General features: G+C 46.6%; 19 non-coding genes across 19 annotated transcripts; 10 read left to right on the forward strand and 9 right to left on the reverse strand.

Annotated features, from left to right (window-relative positions):
- Positions 1-405: 405 nt before the first annotated feature.
- trnag-ucc (transfer RNA glycine (anticodon UCC)) lies at positions 406-477 on the reverse strand. Its single transcript has one exon. It is a non-coding gene; the product is annotated as a tRNA-Gly (tRNA).
- Positions 478-1127: 650 nt separating this feature from the next.
- LOC148810467 (U4 spliceosomal RNA) lies at positions 1128-1269 on the forward strand. Its single transcript, XR_016086678.1, has one exon. It is a non-coding gene; the product is annotated as a U4 spliceosomal RNA (small nuclear RNA).
- A 2099-nt stretch (positions 1270-3368) lies between these two features.
- Positions 3369-3510, forward strand: LOC148810468 (U4 spliceosomal RNA). The gene has a single exon (XR_016086679.1). It is a non-coding gene; the product is annotated as a U4 spliceosomal RNA (small nuclear RNA).
- A 1377-nt stretch (positions 3511-4887) lies between these two features.
- trnag-ucc (transfer RNA glycine (anticodon UCC)) lies at positions 4888-4959 on the reverse strand. The gene has a single exon. It is a non-coding gene; the product is annotated as a tRNA-Gly (tRNA).
- A 650-nt stretch (positions 4960-5609) lies between these two features.
- Positions 5610-5751, forward strand: LOC148810470 (U4 spliceosomal RNA). The gene has a single exon (XR_016086680.1). It is a non-coding gene; the product is annotated as a U4 spliceosomal RNA (small nuclear RNA).
- A 1377-nt stretch (positions 5752-7128) lies between these two features.
- trnag-ucc (transfer RNA glycine (anticodon UCC)) lies at positions 7129-7200 on the reverse strand. Its single transcript has one exon. It is a non-coding gene; the product is annotated as a tRNA-Gly (tRNA).
- Positions 7201-7850: 650 nt separating this feature from the next.
- LOC148810472 (U4 spliceosomal RNA) lies at positions 7851-7992 on the forward strand. Its single transcript, XR_016086681.1, has one exon. It is a non-coding gene; the product is annotated as a U4 spliceosomal RNA (small nuclear RNA).
- Positions 7993-9369: 1377 nt separating this feature from the next.
- On the reverse strand, positions 9370-9441 carry trnag-ucc (transfer RNA glycine (anticodon UCC)). The gene has a single exon. It is a non-coding gene; the product is annotated as a tRNA-Gly (tRNA).
- Positions 9442-10091: 650 nt separating this feature from the next.
- Positions 10092-10233, forward strand: LOC148810474 (U4 spliceosomal RNA). The gene has a single exon (XR_016086682.1). It is a non-coding gene; the product is annotated as a U4 spliceosomal RNA (small nuclear RNA).
- Positions 10234-11610: 1377 nt separating this feature from the next.
- Positions 11611-11682, reverse strand: trnag-ucc (transfer RNA glycine (anticodon UCC)). The gene has a single exon. It is a non-coding gene; the product is annotated as a tRNA-Gly (tRNA).
- Positions 11683-12332: 650 nt separating this feature from the next.
- LOC148810476 (U4 spliceosomal RNA) lies at positions 12333-12474 on the forward strand. The gene has a single exon (XR_016086683.1). It is a non-coding gene; the product is annotated as a U4 spliceosomal RNA (small nuclear RNA).
- Positions 12475-13851: 1377 nt separating this feature from the next.
- trnag-ucc (transfer RNA glycine (anticodon UCC)) lies at positions 13852-13923 on the reverse strand. The gene has a single exon. It is a non-coding gene; the product is annotated as a tRNA-Gly (tRNA).
- A 650-nt stretch (positions 13924-14573) lies between these two features.
- Positions 14574-14715, forward strand: LOC148810478 (U4 spliceosomal RNA). The gene has a single exon (XR_016086684.1). It is a non-coding gene; the product is annotated as a U4 spliceosomal RNA (small nuclear RNA).
- A 1382-nt stretch (positions 14716-16097) lies between these two features.
- Positions 16098-16169, reverse strand: trnag-ucc (transfer RNA glycine (anticodon UCC)). Its single transcript has one exon. It is a non-coding gene; the product is annotated as a tRNA-Gly (tRNA).
- Positions 16170-16819: 650 nt separating this feature from the next.
- LOC148810480 (U4 spliceosomal RNA) lies at positions 16820-16961 on the forward strand. Its single transcript, XR_016086686.1, has one exon. It is a non-coding gene; the product is annotated as a U4 spliceosomal RNA (small nuclear RNA).
- Positions 16962-18338: 1377 nt separating this feature from the next.
- trnag-ucc (transfer RNA glycine (anticodon UCC)) lies at positions 18339-18410 on the reverse strand. The gene has a single exon. It is a non-coding gene; the product is annotated as a tRNA-Gly (tRNA).
- Positions 18411-19060: 650 nt separating this feature from the next.
- Positions 19061-19202, forward strand: LOC148810482 (U4 spliceosomal RNA). Its single transcript, XR_016086728.1, has one exon. It is a non-coding gene; the product is annotated as a U4 spliceosomal RNA (small nuclear RNA).
- A 1381-nt stretch (positions 19203-20583) lies between these two features.
- Positions 20584-20655, reverse strand: trnag-ucc (transfer RNA glycine (anticodon UCC)). The gene has a single exon. It is a non-coding gene; the product is annotated as a tRNA-Gly (tRNA).
- A 650-nt stretch (positions 20656-21305) lies between these two features.
- Positions 21306-21447, forward strand: LOC148810484 (U4 spliceosomal RNA). Its single transcript, XR_016086702.1, has one exon. It is a non-coding gene; the product is annotated as a U4 spliceosomal RNA (small nuclear RNA).
- Positions 21448-22286: the final 839 nt, after the last annotated feature.

Below are 22286 nucleotides of genomic sequence, written 5' to 3' on the forward strand. Positions count from 1 at the left end.
TCTTTACACGATCTGCTGCAGTTTTCAGTGGGCGGGCTTTGTCAAATGGCTTGGAAAAAGGCACTGTGTTTCGGCTCGGGAAACACCCTGCATGTTTTCTGTGTGTATAGCTGTCTTTTAACGCATACAGAACTCATTCGAAATCATTGATTTCTCCAATTAACAGGGGCCCTTTTTGAACCTGCGAGAAGCTGTCTTTCAATGTAACAGATTTACTCCGGGGAAAGGCAGCATGATATTGAGAGTTTCTCAAGTTTTCAGCACCCATATCGGACTGCGTGTATGCAGACATCGCAAAGAATCCCCTGTAAGATTCTCCCCCAATTCATTTGTGCAAGCTCTTTCAAAAAAGGCTTTGCTGGTCACATTTTTAGGTTCATAAGAGAAGTTACAGACACTCGGCGCTGCGTTGGCCGGGAATCGAACGCGGGTCAACTGCTTGGAAGGCAGCTATGCTCACCACTATACCACCAACGCACAGCTGCTGGAGCCCTGCAGGACACCACCAGATAATGCTCACGATATCGGACGCTGTCTCCGGGACGTGCTGATTCCACACATCGTGAACAAATCACGATATTGTTAGTTACTGTAGCTAGACGTTCAAATGAGTTTCATGGCCAGATGGACTGTTTCCTCCAGCGGTATAGTATTGCAGTGAGACAGCACGATGCCTGCAAGACTATGTCACGCTAAACGCCACAGATTGTGTTTGTCCGTTCGTGTCAGTCGTCCTGCAGCTACGGGAAGTGGGACACAGACATGCTGCAATGCTTTCAGGGCGTTATGATTTGTTTGTGCAACATCCGAGAAGAGTACTTGTGGCTTGAATGTGAACTGTACGTGGCCGCCCCCTTTCCTCTGTAGTGCATGATTTCCTCCCGGCATGCCCTTCGTCATTGTTCTGTCATCTTGTATTTAAAAGGTTGTATTTCTGCTGCTGAAAATAAGCAACGATTTTCTCACAACGCCCTTTGTTCCCAACGGAGACCTTGTCTGTCATGAAATTCTTCAAAACCTCGAGCTATAAGAAGAAGACGACAAATATGAAGCGTTACAGCAACGACATGCCATGAGACGATTGATAACGATTTCCATAGGATCCCCGCGGTTGCCTGGCAACCGTCAACTTTGCGCAGTGGCAGTATCGTAGCCTGTGAGGTTTAGCCGAGGCGCGATTATTGCTAGTTGAAAACTTTTCCCAATACCCCGCTTCCGCCGGTTTGCAATACAATCGGCGAAAGCAATTTTTGACAGTCTCGTCAGAGACTGAGCAAGGTGTTTAAAGACAGATTTTGTCATGGTGACATCATGGTAGAAAGAAATGAACTTGTTTCTTCTCGACAGAAACGCTCTTTAGCTCTTTCAGCGTTATGCAGGGAACAGATCTGTCGAGAACACTTTTGAGTCAGCGCGAAACGCCGTGTTCTGTCAGTTTGATTTCATATTGCTCGTAGCGGCGCCCGGCTTTTGTCTGTCAAACGCTAGGTTGCGCTTCTTCATGCTGCATCGTCGCATGAGTGGAGCTTTTTAAACGTCTGTACTTACTGCGCCCCATAAGAAATCATTTGTCCCCGTTCAAAAGAGATTGTGCGATGTCCTGCAGCGTTCGCAAAGCAAACCTTTGACAGTTTGAAAAGAGGAATTTATTCTGCTTCCTGTGCTTGCAGTAGTTACAAAGTTGAACGTCTTTACACGATCTGCTGCAGTTTTCAGTGGGCGAGCTTTGTCAAAGTCGTGGAAAAACGCACTGTGTTTCGGCTCGGGAAACATCCTGCATGTTTTCTGTGTGTATAGCTGTCTTTTAACGCATACAGAATTCATTCGAAATCATTGATTTCTCCAATTACCAGGGGGCCTTATTGAACCTGCGAGAAGCATTCTTTTAATGAAACAGATTTACTCCGGGGAAAGGCAGCATGATATTGAGAGTTGCTCAAGCTTTCAGCACCCGTATCCGACTGCGTGTAAGCAGACATCGCTCAGAATGCCCTTTAAGATTCTCGTAGCGGCGCCCGGCTTTTGTCTGTCAAATGCTAGGTTGCGCTTCTTCGTGCTGCATCGCCGGCATGAGTGGAGCTTTTAAAACGTCTGTTCTTACTGCGCCCCATAAGAAATCATTTGTCCCCGTTCAAAAGAGATTGTGCGATGTCCTGCAGCGTTCGCAAGGCAAACCTTTGACAGTTTGAAAAGAGGAATTTATTCTGCTTCCTCTTCTTGCAGTAGTTACAAAGTCGAACGTCTTTACAAGATCTGCTGCAGTTTTCAGTGGGCGGGCTTTGTCAAATGGCTTGGAAAAAGGCACTGTGTTTCGGCTCGGGAAACACCCTGCATGTTTTCTGTGTGTATAGCTGTCTTTTAACGCATACAGAACTCATTCGAAATCATTGATTTCTCCAATTAACAGGGGCCCTTTTTGAACCTGCGAGAAGCTGTCTTTCAATGTAACAGATTTACTCCGGGGAAAGGCAGCATGATATTGAGAGTTTCTCAAGTTTTCAGCACCCATATCGGACTGCGTGTATGCAGACATCGCAAAGAATCCCCTGTAAGATTCTCCCCCAATTCATTTGTGCAACCTCTTTCAAAAAAGGCTTTGCTGGTCACATTTTTAGGTTCATAAGAGAAGTTACAGACACTCGGCGCTGCGTTGGCCGGGAATCGAACGCGGGTCAACTGCTTGGAAGGCAGCTATGCTCACCACTATACCACGAACGCACAGCTGCTGGAGCCCTGCAGGACACCACCAGATAATGCTCACGATATCGGACGCTGTCTCCGGGACGTGCTGATTCCACACATCGTGAACAAATCATGATATTGTTAGTTACTGTAGCTAGACGTTCAAATGAGTTTCATGGCCAGATGGACTGTTTCCTCCAGCGGTATAGTATTGCAGTGAGACAGCACGATGCCTGCAAGACTATGTCACGCTAAACGCCACAGATTGTGTTTGTCCGTTCGTGTCAGTCGTCCTGCAGCTACGGGAAGTGGGACACAGACATGCTGCAATGCTTTCAGGGCGTTATGATTTGTTTGTGCAACATCCGAGAAGAGTACTTGTGGCTTGAATGTGAACTGTACGTGGCCGCCCCCTTTCCTCTGTAGTGCATGATTTCCTCCCGGCATGCCCTTCGTCATTGTTCTGTCATCTTGTATTTAAAAGGTTGTATTTCTGCTGCTGAAAATAAGCAACGGTTTTCTCACAACGCCCTTTGTTCCCAACGGAGACCTTGTCTGTCATGAAATTCTTCAAAACCTCGAGCTATAAGAAGAAGACGACAAATATGAAGCGTTACAGCAACGACATGCCATGAGACGATTGATAACGATTTCCATAGGATCCCCGCGGTTGCCTGGCAACCGTCAACTTTGCGCAGTGGCAGTATCGTAGCCTGTGAGGTTTAGCCGAGGCGCGATTATTGCTAGTTGAAAACTTTTCCCAATACCCCGCTTCCGCCGGTTTGCAATACAATCGGCGAAAGCAATTTTTGACAGTCTCGTCAGAGACTGAGCAAGGTGTTTAAAGACAGATTTTGTCATGGTGACATCATGGTAGAAAGAAATGAACTTGTTTCTTCTCGACAGAAACGCTCTTTAGCTCTTTCAGCGTTATGCAGGGAACAGATCTGTCGAGAACACTTTTGAGTCAGCGCGAAACGCCGTGTTCTGTCAGTTTGATTTCATATTGCTCGTAGCGGCGCCCGGCTTTTGTCTGTCAAACGCTAGGTTGCGCTTCTTCATGCTGCATCGTCGCATGAGTGGAGCTTTTTAAACGTCTGTACTTACTGCGCCCCATAAGAAATCATTTGTCCCCGTTCAAAAGAGATTGTGCGATGTCCTGCAGCGTTCGCAAAGCAAACCTTTGACAGTTTGAAAAGAGGAATTTATTCTGCTTCCTGTGCTTGCAGTAGTTACAAAGTTGAACGTCTTTACACGATCTGCTGCAGTTTTCAGTGGGCGAGCTTTGTCAAAGTCGTGGAAAAACGCACTGTGTTTCGGCTCGGGAAACATCCTGCATGTTTTCTGTGTGTATAGCTGTCTTTTAACGCATACAGAATTCATTCGAAATCATTGATTTCTCCAATTACCAGGGGGCCTTATTGAACCTGCTAGAAGCATTCTTTTAATGAAACAGATTTACTCCGGGGAAAGGCAGCATGATATTGAGAGTTGCTCAAGCTTTCAGCACCCGTATCGGACTGCGTGTAAGCAGACATCGCTCAGAATGCCCTTTAAGATTCTCGTAGCGGCGCCCGGCTTTTGTCTGTCAAATGCTAGGTTGCGCTTCTTCGTGCTGCATCGCCGGCATGAGTGGAGCTTTTAAAACGTCTGTTCTTACTGCGCCCCATAAGAAATCATTTGTCCCCGTTCAAAAGAGATTGTGCGATGTCCTGCAGCGTTCGCAAGGCAAACCTTTGACAGTTTGAAAAGAGGAATTTATTCTGCTTCCTGTTCTTGCAGTAGTTACAAAGTCGAACGTCTTTACACGATCTGCTGCAGTTTTCAGTGGGCGGGCTTTGTCAAATGGCTTGGAAAAAGGCACTGTGTTTCGGCTCGGGAAACACCCTGCATGTTTTCTGTGTGTATAGCTGTCTTTTAACGCATACAGAACTCATTCGAAATCATTGATTTCTCCAATTAACAGGGGCCCTTTTTGAACCTGCGAGAAGCTGTCTTTCAATGTAACAGATTTACTCCGGGGAAAGGCAGCATGATATTGAGAGTTTCTCAAGTTTTCAGCACCCATATCGGACTGCGTGTATGCAGACATCGCAAAGAATCCCCTGTAAGATTCTCCCCCAATTCATTTGTGCAAGCTCTTTCAAAAAAGGCTTTGCTGGTCACATTTTTAGGTTCATAAGAGAAGTTACAGACACTCGGCGCTGCGTTGGCCGGGAATCGAACGCGGGTCAACTGCTTGGAAGGCAGCTATGCTCACCACTATACCACCAACGCACAGCTGCTGGAGCCCTGCAGGACACCACCAGATAATGCTCACGATATCGGACGCTGTCTCCGGGACGTGCTGATTCCACACATCGTGAACAAATCACGATATTGTTAGTTACTGTAGCTAGACGTTCAAATGAGTTTCATGGCCAGATGGACTGTTTCCTCCAGCGGTATAGTATTGCAGTGAGACAGCACGATGCCTGCAAGACTATGTCACGCTAAACGCCACAGATTGTGTTTGTCCGTTCGTGTCAGTCGTCCTGCAGCTACGGGAAGTGGGACACAGACATGCTGCAATGCTTTCAGGGCGTTATGATTTGTTTGTGCAACATCCGAGAAGAGTACTTGTGGCTTGAATGTGAACTGTACGTGGCCGCCCCCTTTCCTCTGTAGTGCATGATTTCCTCCCGGCATGCCCTTCGTCATTGTTCTGTCATCTTGTATTTAAAAGGTTGTATTTCTGCTGCTGAAAATAAGCAACGATTTTCTCACAACGCCCTTTGTTCCCAACGGAGACCTTGTCTGTCATGAAATTCTTCAAAACCTCGAGCTATAAGAAGAAGACGACAAATATGAAGCGTTACAGCAACGACATGCCATGAGACGATTGATAACGATTTCCATAGGATCCCCGCGGTTGCCTGGCAACCGTCAACTTTGCGCAGTGGCAGTATCGTAGCCTGTGAGGTTTAGCCGAGGCGCGATTATTGCTAGTTGAAAACTTTTCCCAATACCCCGCTTCCGCCGGTTTGCAATACAATCGGCGAAAGCAATTTTTGACAGTCTCGTCAGAGACTGAGCAAGGTGTTTAAAGACAGATTTTGTCATGGTGACATCATGGTAGAAAGAAATGAACTTGTTTCTTCTCGACAGAAACGCTCTTTAGCTCTTTCAGCGTTATGCAGGGAACAGATCTGTCGAGAACACTTTTGAGTCAGCGCGAAACGCCGTGTTCTGTCAGTTTGATTTCATATTGCTCGTAGCGGCGCCCGGCTTTTGTCTGTCAAACGCTAGGTTGCGCTTCTTCATGCTGCATCGTCGCATGAGTGGAGCTTTTTAAACGTCTGTACTTACTGCGCCCCATAAGAAATCATTTGTCCCCGTTCAAAAGAGATTGTGCGATGTCCTGCAGCGTTCGCAAAGCAAACCTTTGACAGTTTGAAAAGAGGAATTTATTCTGCTTCCTGTGCTTGCAGTAGTTACAAAGTTGAACGTCTTTACACGATCTGCTGCAGTTTTCAGTGGGCGAGCTTTGTCAAAGTCGTGGAAAAACGCACTGTGTTTCGGCTCGGGAAACATCCTGCATGTTTTCTGTGTGTATAGCTGTCTTTTAACGCATACAGAATTCATTCGAAATCATTGATTTCTCCAATTACCAGGGGGCCTTATTGAACCTGCGAGAAGCATTCTTTTAATGAAACAGATTTACTCCGGGGAAAGGCAGCATGATATTGAGAGTTGCTCAAGCTTTCAGCACCCGTATCGGACTGCGTGTAAGCAGACATCGCTCAGAATGCCCTTTAAGATTCTCGTAGCGGCGCCCGGCTTTTGTCTGTCAAATGCTAGGTTGCGCTTCTTCGTGCTGCATCGCCGGCATGAGTGGAGCTTTTAAAACGTCTGTTCTTACTGCGCCCCATAAGAAATCATTTGTCCCCGTTCAAAAGAGATTGTGCGATGTCCTGCAGCGTTCGCAAGGCAAACCTTTGACAGTTTGAAAAGAGGAATTTATTCTGCTTCCTGTTCTTGCAGTAGTTACAAAGTCGAACGTCTTTACACGATCTGCTGCAGTTTTCAGTGGGCGGGCTTTGTCAAATGGCTTGGAAAAAGGCACTGTGTTTCGGCTCGGGAAACACCCTGCATGTTTTCTGTGTGTATAGCTGTCTTTTAACGCATACAGAACTCATTCGAAATCATTGATTTCTCCAATTAACAGGGGCCCTTTTTGAACCTGCGAGAAGCTGTCTTTCAATGTAACAGATTTACTCCGGGGAAAGGCAGCATGATATTGAGAGTTTCTCAAGTTTTCAGCACCCATATCGGACTGCGTGTATGCAGACATCGCAAAGAATCCCCTGTAAGATTCTCCCCCAATTCATTTGTGCAACCTCTTTCAAAAAAGGCTTTGCTGGTCACATTTTTAGGTTCATAAGAGAAGTTACAGACACTCGGCGCTGCGTTGGCCGGGAATCGAACGCGGGTCAACTGCTTGGAAGGCAGCTATGCTCACCACTATACCACCAACGCACAGCTGCTGGAGCCCTGCAGGACACCACCAGATAATGCTCACGATATCGGACGCTGTCTCCGGGACGTGCTGATTCCACACATCGTGAACAAATCACGATATTGTTAGTTACTGTAGCTAGACGTTCAAATGAGTTTCATGGCCAGATGGACTGTTTCCTCCAGCGGTATAGTATTGCAGTGAGACAGCACGATGCCTGCAAGACTATGTCACGCTAAACGCCACAGATTGTGTTTGTCCGTTCGTGTCAGTCGTCCTGCAGCTACGGGAAGTGGGACACAGACATGCTGCAATGCTTTCAGGGCGTTATGATTTGTTTGTGCAACATCCGAGAAGAGTACTTGTGGCTTGAATGTGAACTGTACGTGGCCGCCCCCTTTCCTCTGTAGTGCATGATTTCCTCCCGGCATGCCCTTCGTCATTGTTCTGTCATCTTGTATTTAAAAGGTTGTATTTCTGCTGCTGAAAATAAGCAACGATTTTCTCACAACGCCCTTTGTTCCCAACGGAGACCTTGTCTGTCATGAAATTCTTCAAAACCTCGAGCTATAAGAAGAAGACGACAAATATGAAGCGTTACAGCAACGACATGCCATGAGACGATTGATAACGATTTCCATAGGATCCCCGCGGTTGCCTGGCAACCGTCAACTTTGCGCAGTGGCAGTATCGTAGCCTGTGAGGTTTAGCCGAGGCGCGATTATTGCTAGTTGAAAACTTTTCCCAATACCCCGCTTCCGCCGGTTTGCAATACAATCGGCGAAAGCAATTTTTGACAGTCTCGTCAGAGACTGAGCAAGGTGTTTAAAGACAGATTTTGTCATGGTGACATCATGGTAGAAAGAAATGAACTTGTTTCTTCTCGACAGAAACGCTCTTTAGCTCTTTCAGCGTTATGCAGGGAACAGATCTGTCGAGAACACTTTTGAGTCAGCGCGAAACGCCGTGTTCTGTCAGTTTGATTTCATATTGCTCGTAGCGGCGCCCGGCTTTTGTCTGTCAAACGCTAGGTTGCGCTTCTTCATGCTGCATCGTCGCATGAGTGGAGCTTTTTAAACGTCTGTACTTACTGCGCCCCATAAGAAATCATTTGTCCCCGTTCAAAAGAGATTGTGCGATGTCCTGCAGCGTTCGCAAAGCAAACCTTTGACAGTTTGAAAAGAGGAATTTATTCTGCTTCCTGTGCTTGCAGTAGTTACAAAGTTGAACGTCTTTACACGATCTGCTGCAGTTTTCAGTGGGCGAGCTTTGTCAAAGTCGTGGAAAAACGCACTGTGTTTCGGCTCGGGAAACATCCTGCATGTTTTCTGTGTGTATAGCTGTCTTTTAACGCATACAGAATTCATTCGAAATCATTGATTTCTCCAATTACCAGGGGGCCTTATTGAACCTGCGAGAAGCATTCTTTTAATGAAACAGATTTACTCCGGGGAAAGGCAGCATGATATTGAGAGTTGCTCAAGCTTTCAGCACCCGTATCCGACTGCGTGTAAGCAGACATCGCTCAGAATGCCCTTTAAGATTCTCGTAGCGGCGCCCGGCTTTTGTCTGTCAAATGCTAGGTTGCGCTTCTTCGTGCTGCATCGCCGGCATGAGTGGAGCTTTTAAAACGTCTGTTCTTACTGCGCCCCATAAGAAATCATTTGTCCCCGTTCAAAAGAGATTGTGCGATGTCCTGCAGCGTTCGCAAGGCAAACCTTTGACAGTTTGAAAAGAGGAATTTATTCTGCTTCCTCTTCTTGCAGTAGTTACAAAGTCGAACGTCTTTACAAGATCTGCTGCAGTTTTCAGTGGGCGGGCTTTGTCAAATGGCTTGGAAAAAGGCACTGTGTTTCGGCTCGGGAAACACCCTGCATGTTTTCTGTGTGTATAGCTGTCTTTTAACGCATACAGAACTCATTCGAAATCATTGATTTCTCCAATTAACAGGGGCCCTTTTTGAACCTGCGAGAAGCTGTCTTTCAATGTAACAGATTTACTCCGGGGAAAGGCAGCATGATATTGAGAGTTTCTCAAGTTTTCAGCACCCATATCGGACTGCGTGTATGCAGACATCGCAAAGAATCCCCTGTAAGATTCTCCCCCAATTCATTTGTGCAAGCTCTTTCAAAAAAGGCTTTGCTGGTCACATTTTTAGGTTCATAAGAGAAGTTACAGACACTCGGCGCTGCGTTGGCCGGGAATCGAACGCGGGTCAACTGCTTGGAAGGCAGCTATGCTCACCACTATACCACCAACGCACAGCTGCTGGAGCCCTGCAGGACACCACCAGATAATGCTCACGATATCGGACGCTGTCTCCGGGACGTGCTGATTCCACACATCGTGAACAAATCATGATATTGTTAGTTACTGTAGCTAGACGTTCAAATGAGTTTCATGGCCAGATGGACTGTTTCCTCCAGCGGTATAGTATTGCAGTGAGACAGCACGATGCCTGCAAGACTATGTCACGCTAAACGCCACAGATTGTGTTTGTCCGTTCGTGTCAGTCGTCCTGCAGCTACGGGAAGTGGGACACAGACATGCTGCAATGCTTTCAGGGCGTTATGATTTGTTTGTGCAACATCCGAGAAGAGTACTTGTGGCTTGAATGTGAACTGTACGTGGCCGCCCCCTTTCCTCTGTAGTGCATGATTTCCTCCCGGCATGCCCTTCGTCATTGTTCTGTCATCTTGTATTTAAAAGGTTGTATTTCTGCTGCTGAAAATAAGCAACGGTTTTCTCACAACGCCCTTTGTTCCCAACGGAGACCTTGTCTGTCATGAAATTCTTCAAAACCTCGAGCTATAAGAAGAAGACGACAAATATGAAGCGTTACAGCAACGACATGCCATGAGACGATTGATAACGATTTCCATAGGATCCCCGCGGTTGCCTGGCAACCGTCAACTTTGCGCAGTGGCAGTATCGTAGCCTGTGAGGTTTAGCCGAGGCGCGATTATTGCTAGTTGAAAACTTTTCCCAATACCCCGCTTCCGCCGGTTTGCAATACAATCGGCGAAAGCAATTTTTGACAGTCTCGTCAGAGACTGAGCAAGGTGTTTAAAGACAGATTTTGTCATGGTGACATCATGGTAGAAAGAAATGAACTTGTTTCTTCTCGACAGAAACGCTCTTTAGCTCTTTCAGCGTTATGCAGGGAACAGATCTGTCGAGAACACTTTTGAGTCAGCGCGAAACGCCGTGTTCTGTCAGTTTGATTTCATATTGCTCGTAGCGGCGCCCGGCTTTTGTCTGTCAAACGCTAGGTTGCGCTTCTACATGCTGCATCGTCGCATGAGTGGAGCTTTTTAAACGTCTGTACTTACTGCGCCCCATAAGAAATCATTTGTCCCCGTTCAAAAGAGATTGTGCGATGTCCTGCAGCGTTCGCAAAGCAAACCTTTGACAGTTTGAAAAGAGGAATTTATTCTGCTTCCTGTGCTTGCAGTAGTTACAAAGTTGAACGTCTTTACACGATCTGCTGCAGTTTTCAGTGGGCGAGCTTTGTCAAAGTCGTGGAAAAACGCACTGTGTTTCGGCTCGGGAAACATCCTGCATGTTTTCTGTGTGTATAGCTGTCTTTTAACGCATACAGAATTCATTCGAAATCATTGATTTCTCCAATTACCAGGGGGCCTTATTGAACCTGCGAGAAGCATTCTTTTAATGAAACAGATTTACTCCGGGGAAAGGCAGCATGATATTGAGAGTTGCTCAAGCTTTCAGCACCCGTATCCGACTGCGTGTAAGCAGACATCGCTCAGAATGCCCTTTAAGATTCTCGTAGCGGCGCCCGGCTTTTGTCTGTCAAATGCTAGGTTGCGCTTCTTCGTGCTGCATCGCCGGCATGAGTGGAGCTTTTAAAACGTCTGTTCTTACTGCGCCCCATAAGAAATCATTTGTCCCCGTTCAAAAGAGATTGTGCGATGTCCTGCAGCGTTCGCAAGGCAAACCTTTGACAGTTTGAAAAGAGGAATTTATTCTGCTTCCTCTTCTTGCAGTAGTTACAAAGTCGAACGTCTTTACAAGATCTGCTGCAGTTTTCAGAGGGCGGGCTTTGTCAAATGGCTTGGAAAAAGGCACTGTGTTTCGGCTCGGGAAACACCCTGCATGTTTTCTGTGTGTATAGCTGTCTTTTAACGCATACAGAACTCATTCGAAATCATTGATTTCTCCAATTAACAGGGGCCCTTTTTGAACCTGCGAGAAGCTGTCTTTCAATGTAACAGATTTACTCCGGGGAAAGGCAGCATGATATTGAGAGTTTCTCAAGTTTTCAGCACCCATATCGGACTGCGTGTATGCAGACATCGCAAAGAATCCCCTGTAAGATTCTCCCCCAATTCATTTGTGCAAGCTCTTTCAAAAAAGGCTTTGCTGGTCACATTTTTAGGTTCATAAGAGAAGTTACAGACACTCGGCGCTGCGTTGGCCGGGAATCGAACGCGGGTCAACTGTTTGGAAGGCAGCTATGCTCACCACTATACCACCAACGCACAGCTGCTGGAGCCCTGCAGGACACCACCAGATAATGCTCACGATATCGGACGCTGTCTCCGGGACGTGCTGATTCCACACATCGTGAACAAATCATGATATTGTTAGTTACTGTAGCTAGACGTTCAAATGAGTTTCATGGCCAGATGGACTGTTTCCTCCAGCGGTATAGTATTGCAGTGAGACAGCACGATGCCTGCAAGACTATGTCACGCTAAACGCCACAGATTGTGTTTGTCCGTTCGTGTCAGTCGTCCTGCAGCTACGGGAAGTGGGACACAGACATGCTGCAATGCTTTCAGGGCGTTATGATTTGTTTGTGCAACATCCGAGAAGAGTACTTGTGGCTTGAATGTGAACTGTACGTGGCCGCCCCCTTTCCTCTGTAGTGCATGATTTCCTCCCGGCATGCCCTTCGTCATTGTTCTGTCATCTTGTATTTAAAAGGTTGTATTTCTGCTGCTGAAAATAAGCAACGGTTTTCTCACAACGCCCTTTGTTCCCAACGGAGACCTTGTCTGTCATGAAATTCTTCAAAACCTCGAGCTATAAGAAGAAGACGACAAATATGAAGCGTTACAGCAACGACATGCCATGAGACGATTGATAACGATTTCCATAGGATCCCCGCGGTTGCCTGGCAACCGTCAACTTTGCGCAGTGGCAGTATCGTAGCCTGTGAGGTTTAGCCGAGGCGCGATTATTGCTAGTTGAAAACTTTTCCCAATACCCCGCTTCCGCCGGTTTGCAATACAATCGGCGAAAGCAATTTTTGACAGTCTCGTCAGAGACTGAGCAAGGTGTTTAAAGACAGATTTTGTCATGGTGACATCATGGTAGAAAGAAATGAACTTGTTTCTTCTCGACAGAAACGCTCTTTAGCTCTTTCAGCGTTATGCAGGGAACAGATCTGTCGAGAACACTTTTGAGTCAGCGCGAAACGCCGTGTTCTGTCAGTTTGATTTCATATTGCTCGTAGCGGCGCCCGGCTTTTGTCTGTCAAACGCTAGGTTGCGCTTCTTCATGCTGCATCGTCGCATGAGTGGAGCTTTTTAAACGTCTGTACTTACTGCGCCCCATAAGAAATCATTTGTCCCCGTTCAAAAGAGATTGTGCGATGTCCTGCAGCGTTCGCAAAGCAAACCTTTGACAGTTTGAAAAGAGGAATTTATTCTGCTTCCTGTGCTTGCAGTAGTTACAAAGTTGAACGTCTTTACACGATCTGCTGCAGTTTTCAGTGGGCGAGCTTTGTCAAAGTCGTGGAAAAACGCACTGTGTTTCGGCTCGGGAAACATCCTGCATCTTTTCTGTGTGTATAGCTGTCTTTTAACGCATACAGAATTCATTCGAAATCATTGATTTCTCCAATTACCAGGGGGCCTTATTGAACCTGCGAGAAGCATTCTTTTAATGAAACAGATTTACTCCGGGGAAAGGCAGCATGATATTGAGAGTTGCTCAAGCTTTCAGCACCCGTATCGGACTGCGTGTAAGCAGACATCGCTCAGAATGCCCTTTAAGATTCTCGTAGCGGCGCCCGGCTTTTGTCTGTCAAATGCTAGGTTGCGCTTCTTCGTGCTGCATCGCCGGCATGAGTGGAGCTTTTAAAACGTCTGTTCTTACTGCGCCCCATAAGAAATCATTTGTCCCCGTTCAAAAGAGATTGTGCGATGTCCTGCAGCGTTCGCAAGGCAAACCTTTGACAGTTTGAAAAGAGGAATTTATTCTGCTTCCTCTTCTTGCAGTAGTTACAAAGTCGAACGTCTTTACAAGATCTGCTGCAGTTTTCAGTGGGCGGGCTTTGTCAAATGGCTTGGAAAAAGGCACTGTGTTTCGGCTCGGGAAACACCCTGCATGTTTTCTGTGTGTATAGCTGTCTTTTAACGCATACAGAACTCATTCGAAATCATTGATTTCTCCAATTAACAGGGGCCCTTTTTGAACCTGCGAGAAGCTGTCTTTCAATGTAACAGATTTACTCCGGGGAAAGGCAGCATGATATTGAGAGTTTCTCAAGTTTTCAGCACCCATATCGGACTGCGTGTATGCAGACATCGCAAAGAATCCCCTGTAAGATTCTCCCCCAATTCATTTGTGCAACCTCTTTCAAAAAAGGCTTTGCTGGTCACATTTTTAGGTTCATAAGAGAAGTTACAGACACTCGGCGCTGCGTTGGCCGGGAATCGAACGCGGGTCAACTGCTTGGAAGGCAGCTATGCTCACCACTATACCACCAACGCACAGCTGCTGGAGCCCTGCAGGACACCACCAGATAATGCTCACGATATCGGACGCTGTCTCCGGGACGTGCTGATTCCACACATCGTGAACAAATCATGATATTGTTAGTTACTGTAGCTAGACGTTCAAATGAGTTTCATGGCCAGATGGACTGTTTCCTCCAGCGGTATAGTATTGCAGTGAGACAGCACGATGCCTGCAAGACTATGTCACGCTAAACGCCACAGATTGTGTTTGTCCGTTCGTGTCAGTCGTCCTGCAGCTACGGGAAGTGGGACACAGACATGCTGCAATGCTTTCAGGGCGTTATGATTTGTTTGTGCAACATCCGAGAAGAGTACTTGTGGCTTGAATGTGAACTGTACGTGGCCGCCCCCTTTCCTCTGTAGTGCATGATTTCCTCCCGGCATGCCCTTCGTCATTGTTCTGTCATCTTGTATTTAAAAGGTTGTATTTCTGCTGCTGAAAATAAGCAACGGTTTTCTCACAACGCCCTTTGTTCCCAACGGAGACCTTGTCTGTCATGAAATTCTTCAAAACCTCGAGCTATAAGAAGAAGACGACAAATATGAAGCGTTACAGCAACGACATGCCATGAGACGATTGATAACGATTTCCATAGGATCCCCGCGGTTGCCTGGCAACCGTCAACTTTGCGCAGTGGCAGTATCGTAGCCTGTGAGGTTTAGCCGAGGCGCGATTATTGCTAGTTGAAAACTTTTCCCAATACCCCGCTTCCGCCGGTTTGCAATACAATCGGCGAAAGCAATTTTTGACAGTCTCGTCAGAGACTGAGCAAGGTGTTTAAAGACAGATTTTGTCATGGTGACATCATGGTAGAAAGAAATGAACTTGTTTCTTCTCGACAGAAACGCTCTTTAGCTCTTTCAGCGTTATGCAGGGAACAGATCTGTCGAGAACACTTTTGAGTCAGCGCGAAACGCCGTGTTCTGTCAGTTTGATTTCATATTGCTCGTAGCGGCGCCCGGCTTTTGTCTGTCAAACGCTAGGTTGCGCTTCTTCATGCTGCATCGTCGCATGAGTGGAGCTTTTTAAACGTCTGTACTTACTGCGCCCCATAAGAAATCATTTGTCCCCGTTCAAAAGAGATTGTGCGATGTCCTGCAGCGTTCGCAAAGCAAACCTTTGACAGTTTGAAAAGAGGAATTTATTCTGCTTCCTGTGCTTGCAGTAGTTACAAAGTTGAACGTCTTTACACGATCTGCTGCAGTTTTCAGTGGGCGAGCTTTGTCAAAGTCGTGGAAAAACGCACTGTGTTTCGGCTCGGGAAACATCCTGCATGTTTTCTGTGTGTATAGCTGTCTTTTAACGCATACAGAATTCATTCGAAATCATTGATTTCTCCAATTACCAGGGGGCCTTATTGAACCTGCGAGAAGCATTCTTTTAATGAAACAGATTTACTCCGGGGAAAGGCAGCATGATATTGAGAGTTGCTCAAGCTTTCAGCACCCGTATCGGACTGCGTGTAAGCAGACATCGCTCAGAATGCCCTTTAAGATTCTCGTAGCGGCGCCCGGCTTTTGTCTGTCAAATGCTAGGTTGCGCTTCTTCGTGCTGCATCGCCGGCATGAGTGGAGCTTTTAAAACGTCTGTTCTTACTGCGCCCCATAAGAAATCATTTGTCCCCGTTCAAAAGAGATTGTGCGATGTCCTGCAGCGTTCGCAAGGCAAACCTTTGACAGTTTGAAAAGAGGAATTTATTCTGCTTCCTCTTCTTGCAGTAGTTACAAAGTCGAACGTCTTTACAAGATCTGCTGCAGTTTTCAGTGGGCGGGCTTTGTCAAATGGCTTGGAAAAAGGCACTGTGTTTCGGCTCGGGAAACACCCTGCATGTTTTCTGTGTGTATAGCTGTCTTTTAACGCATACAGAACTCATTCGAAATCATTGATTTCTCCAATTAACAGGGGCCCTTTTTGAACCTGCGAGAAGCTGTCTTTCAATGTAACAGATTTACTCCGGGGAAAGGCAGCATGATATTGAGAGTTTCTCAAGTTTTCAGCACCCATATCGGACTGCGTGTATGCAGACATCGCAAAGAATCCCCTGTAAGATTCTCCCCCAATTCATTTGTGCAACCTCTTTCAAAAAAGGCTTTGCTTTGCTGGTCACATTTTTAGGTTCATAAGAGAAGTTACAGACACTCGGCGCTGCGTTGGCCGGGAATCGAACCCGGGTCAACTGCTTGGAAGGCAGCTATGCTCACCACTATACCACCAACGCACAGCTGCTGGAGCCCTGCAGGACACCACCAGATAATGCTCACGATATCGGACGCTGTCTCCGGGACGTGCTGATTCCACACATCGTGAACAAATCATGATATTGTTAGTTACTGTAGCTAGACGTTCAAATGAGTTTCATGGCCAGATGGACTGTTTCCTCCAGCGGTATAGTATTGCAGTGAGACAGCACGATGCCTGCAAGACTATGTCACGCTAAACGCCACAGATTGTGTTTGTCCGTTCGTGTCAGTCGTCCTGCAGCTACGGGAAGTGGGACACAGACATGCTGCAATGCTTTCAGGGCGTTATGATTTGTTTGTGCAACATCCGAGAAGAGTACTTGTGGCTTGAATGTGAACTGTACGTGGCCGCCCCCTTTCCTCTGTAGTGCATGATTTCCTCCCGGCATGCCCTTCGTCATTGTTCTGTCATCTTGTATTTAAAGGGTTGTATTTCTGCTGCTGAAAATAAGCAACGGTTTTCTCACAACGCCCTTTGTTCCCAACGGAGACCTTGTCTGTCATGAAATTCTTCAAAACCTCGAGCTATAAGAAGAAGACGACAAATATGAAGCGTTACAGCAACGACATGCCATGAGACGATTGATAACGATTTCCATAGGATCCCCGCGGTTGCCTGGCAACCGTCAACTTTGCGCAGTGGCAGTATCGTAGCCTGTGAGGTTTAGCCGAGGCGCGATTATTGCTAGTTGAAAACTTTTCCCAATACCCCGCTTCCGCCGGTTTGCAATACAATCGGCGAAAGCAATTTTTGACAGTCTCGTCAGAGACTGAGCAAGGTGTTTAAAGACAGATTTTGTCATGGTGACATCATGGTAGAAAGAAATGAACTTGTTTCTTGTCGACAGAAACGCTCTTTAGCTCTTTCAGCGTTATGCAGGGAACAGATCTGTCGAGAACACTTTTGAGTCAGCGCGAAACGCCGTGTTCTGTCAGTTTGATTTCATATTGCTCGTAGCGGCGCCCGGCTTTTGTCTGTCAAACGCTAGGTTGCGCTTCTTCATGCTGCATCGTCGCATGAGTGGAGCTTTTTAAACGTCTGTACTTACTGCGCCCCATAAGAAATCATTTGTCCCCGTTCAAAAGAGATTGTGCGATGTCCTGCAGCGTTCGCAAAGCAAACCTTTGACAGTTTGAAAAGAGGAATTTATTCTGCTTCCTGTGCTTGCAGTAGTTACAAAGTTGAACGTCTTTACACGATCTGCTGCAGTTTTCAGTGGGCGGGCTTTGTCAAAGTCGTGGAAAAACGTACTGTTTTTCGCCTCGGGAAACATCCTGCATGTTTTCTGTGTGTATAGCTGTTTTTTAACGCATACAGAATTCATTCGAAATCATTGATTTCTCCAATTAACAGGGGGCCTTTTTGAACCTGCGAGAAGCATTCTTTTAATGTAACAGATTTACTCCGGGGAAAGGCAGCATGACATTGAGAGTTGCTCAACCTTTCAGCACCCGTATCGGACTGCGTGTAAGCAGACATCGCTCAGAATGCCCTTTAAGATTCTCGTAGCGGCGCCCGGCTTTTGTTTGTCAAATGCTAGGTTGCGCTTCTTCGTGCTGCATCGCCGGCATGAGTGGAGCTTTTAAATCGTCTGTTCTTACTGCGCCCCATAAGAAATCATTTGTCCCCGTTCAAAAGAGATTGTGCGATGTCCTGCAGCGTTCGCAAGGCAAACCTTTGACAGTTTGAAAAGAGGAATTTATTCTGCTTCCTGTTCTTGCAGTAGTTACAAAGTCGAACGTCTTTACACGATCTGCTGCAGTTTTCAGTGGGCGGGCTTTGTCAAATGGCTTGGAAAAAGGCACTGTGTTTCGGCTCGGGAAACACCCTGCATGTTTTCTGTGTGTATAGCTGTCTTTTAACGCATACAGAACTCATTCGAAATCATTGATTTCTCCAATTAACAGGGGCCCTTTTTGAACCTGCGAGAAGCTGTCTTTCAATGTAACAGATTTACTCCGGGGAAAGGCAGCATGATATTGAGAGTTTCTCAAGCTTTCAGCACCCATATCGGACTGCGTGTATGCAGACATCGCTCAGAATCCCCTGTAAGATTCTCCCCCAATTCATTTGTGCAACCTCTTTCAAAAAAGGGTTTGCTGGTCACATTTTTAGGTTCATAAGAGAAGTTACAGACACTCGGCGCTGCGTTGGCCGGGAATCGAACCCGGGTCAACTGCTTGGAAGGCAGCTATGCTCACCACTATACCACCAACGCACAGCTGCTGGAGCCCTGCAGGACACCACCAGATAATGCTCACGATATCGGACGCTGTCTCCGGGACGTGCTGATTCCACACATCGTGAACAAATCATGATATTGTTAGTTACTGTAGCTAGACGTTCAAATGAGTTTCATGGCCAGATGGACTGTTTCCTCCAGCGGTATAGTATTGCAGTGAGACAGCACGATGCCTGCAAGACTATGTCACGCTAAACGCCACAGATTGTGTTTGTCCGTTCGTGTCAGTCGTCCTGCAGCTACGGGAAGTGGGACACAGACATGCTGCAATGCTTTCAGGGCGTTATGATTTGTTTGTGCAACATCCGAGAAGAGTACTTGTGGCTTGAATGTGAACTGTACGTGGCCGCCCCCTTTCCTCTGTAGTGCATGATTTCCTCCCGGCATGCCCTTCGTCATTGTTCTGTCATCTTGTATTTAAAGGGTTGTATTTCTGCTGCTGAAAATAAGCAACGGTTTTCTCACAACGCCCTTTGTTCCCAACGGAGACCTTGTCTGTCATGAAATTCTTCAAAACCTCGAGCTATAAGAAGAAGACGACAAATATGAAGCGTTACAGCAACGACATGCCATGAGACGATTGATAACGATTTCCATAGGATCCCCGCGGTTGCCTGGCAACCGTCAGCTTTGCGCAGTGGCAGTATCGTAGCCTGTGAGGTTTAGCCGAGACGCGATTATTGCTAGTTGAAAACTTTTCCCAATACCCCGCTTCCGCCGGTTTGAAATACAATCGGCGAAATCAATTTTTGACAGTCTCGTCAGAGACTGAGCAAGGTGTTTAAAGACAGATTTTGTCATGGTGACATCATGGTAGAAAGAAATGAACTTGTTTCTTCTCGACAGAAACGCTCTTTAGCTCTTTCAGCGTTATGCAGGGAACAGATCTGTCGAGAACACTTTTGAGTCAGCGCGAAACGCCGTGTTCTGTCAGTTTGATTTCATATTGCTCGTAGCGGCGCCCGGCTTTTGTCTGTCAAACGCTAGGTTGCGCTTCTTCATGCTGCATCGTCGCATGAGTGGAGCTTTTTAAACGTCTGTACTTACTGCGCCCCATAAGAAATCATTTGTCCCCGTTCAAAAGAGATTGTGCGATGTCCTGCAGCGTTCGCAAAGCAAACCTTTGACAGTTTGAAAAGAGGAATTTATTCTGCTTCCTGTGCTTGCAGTAGTTACAAAGTTGAACGTCTTTACACGATCTGCTGCAGTTTTCAGTGGGCGGGCTTTGTCAAAGTCGTGGAAAACGCACTGTGTTTCGGCTCGGGAAACATCCTGCATGTTTTCTGTGTGTATAGCTGTCTTTTAACGCATACAGAATTCATTCGAAATCATTGATTTCTCCAATTACCAGGGGGCCTTATTGAACCTGCGAGAAGCATTCTTTTAATGAAACAGATTTACTGCGGGGAAAGGCAGCATGATATTGAGAGTTGCTCAAGCTTTCAGCACCCGTATCGGACTGCGTGTAAGCAGACATCGCTCAGAATGCCCTTTAAGATTCTCGTAGCGGCGCCCGGCTTTTGTCTGTCAAATGCTAGGTTGCGCTTCTTCGTGCTGCATCGCCGGCATGAGTGGAGCTTTTAAAACGTCTGTTCTTACTGCGCCCCATAAGAAATCATTTGTCCCCGTTCAAAAGAGATTGTGCGATGTCCTGCAGCGTTCGCAAGGCAAACCTTTGACAGTTTGAAAAGAGGAATTTATTCTGCTTCCTGTTCTTGCAGTAGTTACAAAGTCGAACGTCTTTACACGATCTGCTGCAGTTTTCAGTGGGCGGGCTTTGTCAAATGGCTTGGAAAAAGGCACTGTGTTTCGGCTCGGGAAACACCCTGCATGATTTCTGTGTGTATAGCTGTCTTTTAACGCATACAGAACTCATTCGAAATCATTGATTTCTCCAATTAACAGGGGCCCATTTTGAACCTGCGAGAAGCTGTCTTTCAATGTAACAGATTTACTCCGGGGAAAGGCAGCATGATATTGAGAGTTTCTCAAGTTTTCAGCACCCATATCGGACTGCGTGTATGCAGACATCGCAAAGAATCCCCTGTAAGATTCTCCCCCAATTCATTTGTGCAACCTCTTTCAAAAAAGGCTTTGCTTTGCTGGTCACATTTTTAGGTTCATAAGAGAAGTTACAGACACTCGGCGCTGCGTTGGCCGGGAATCGAACGCGGGTCAACTGCTTGGAAGGCAGCTATGCTCACCACTATACCACCAACGCACAGCTGCTGAAGCCCTGCAGGACACCACCAGATAATGCTCACGATATCGGACGCTGTCTCCGGGACGTGCTGATTCCACACATCCTGAACAAATCATGATATTGTTAGTTACTGTAGCTAGACGTTCAAATGAGTTTCATGGCCAGATGGACTGTTTCCTCCAGCGGTATAGTATTGCAGTGAGACAGCACGATGCCTGCAAGACTATGTCACGCTAAACGCCACAGATTGTGTTTGTCCGTTCGTGTCAGTCGTCCTGCAGCTACGGGAAGTGGGACACAGACATGCTGCAATGCTTTCAGGGCGTTATGATTTGTTTGTGCAACATCCGAGAAGAGTACTTGTGGCTTGAATGTGAACTGTGCGTGGCCGCCCCCTTTCCTCTGTAGTGCATGATTTCCTCCCGGCATGCCCTTCGTCATTGTTCTGTCATCTTGTATTTAAAGGGTTGTATTTCTGCTGCTGAAAATAAGCAACGGTTTTCTCACAACGCCCTTTGTTCCCAACGGAGACTTTGTCTGTCATGAAATTCTTCAAAACCTCGAGCTATAAGAAGAAGACGACAAATATGAAGCGTTACAGCAACGACATGTCATGAGACGATTGATAACGATTTCCATAGGATCCCCGCGGTTGCCTGGCAACCGTCAGCTTTGCGCAGTGGCAGTATCGTAGCCTGTGAGGTTTAGCCGAGGCGCGATTATTGCTAGTTGAAAACTTTTCCCAATACCACGCTTCCGCCGGTTTGCAATACAATCGGCGAAAGCAATTTTTGACAGTCTCGTCAGAGACTGAGCAAGGTGTTTAAAGACAGATTTTCTCATGATGACATCATGGTAGAAAGAAATGAACTTGTTTCTTCTCGACAGAAACGCTCTTTAGCTCTTTCAGCGTTATGCAGGGAACAGATCTGTCGAGAACACTTTTGAGTCAGCGCGAAACGCCGTGTTCTGTCAATTTCATTTCATATTGCTCGTAGCGGCGCCCGGCTTTTGTCTGTCAAACGCTAGGTTGCGCTTCTTCATGCTGCATCGTCGCATGAGTGGAGCTTTTTAAACGTCTGTACTTACTGCGCCCCATAAGAAATCATTTGTCCCCGTTCAAAAGAGATTGTGCGATGTCCTGCAGCGTTCGCAAAGCAAACCTTTGACAGTTTGAAAAGAGGAATTTATTCTGCTTCCTGTGCTTGCAGTAGTTACAAAGTTGAACGTCTTTACACGATCTGCTGCAGTTTTCAGTGGGCGGGCTTTGTCAAAGTCGTGGAAAAACGGACTGTGTTTCGGCTCGGGAAACATCCTGCATGTTTTCTGTGTGTATAGCTGTCTTTTAACGCATACAGAATTCATTCGAAATCATTGATTTCTCCAATTACCAGGGGGCCTTATTGAACCTGCGAGAAGCATTCTTTTAATGAAACAGATTTACTCCGGGGAAAGGCAGCATGATATTGAGAGTTGCTCAAGCTTTCAGCACCCGTATCGGACTGCGTGTAAGCAGACATCGCTCAGAATGCCCTTTAAGATTCTCGTAGCGGCGCCCGGCTTTTGTCTGTCAAATGCTAGGTTGCGCTTCTTCGTGCTGCATCGCCGGCATGAGTGGAGCTTTTAAAACGTCTGTTCTTACTGCGCCC

The sequence above is a fragment of the Atractosteus spatula genome (assembly GCF_055471065.1).
Source record: "Atractosteus spatula isolate fAtrSpa1 chromosome 26 unlocalized genomic scaffold, fAtrSpa1.hap1 SUPER_26_unloc_1, whole genome shotgun sequence".
NCBI classification, from domain to species: Eukaryota; Metazoa; Chordata; class Actinopteri; order Semionotiformes; family Lepisosteidae; genus Atractosteus; species Atractosteus spatula.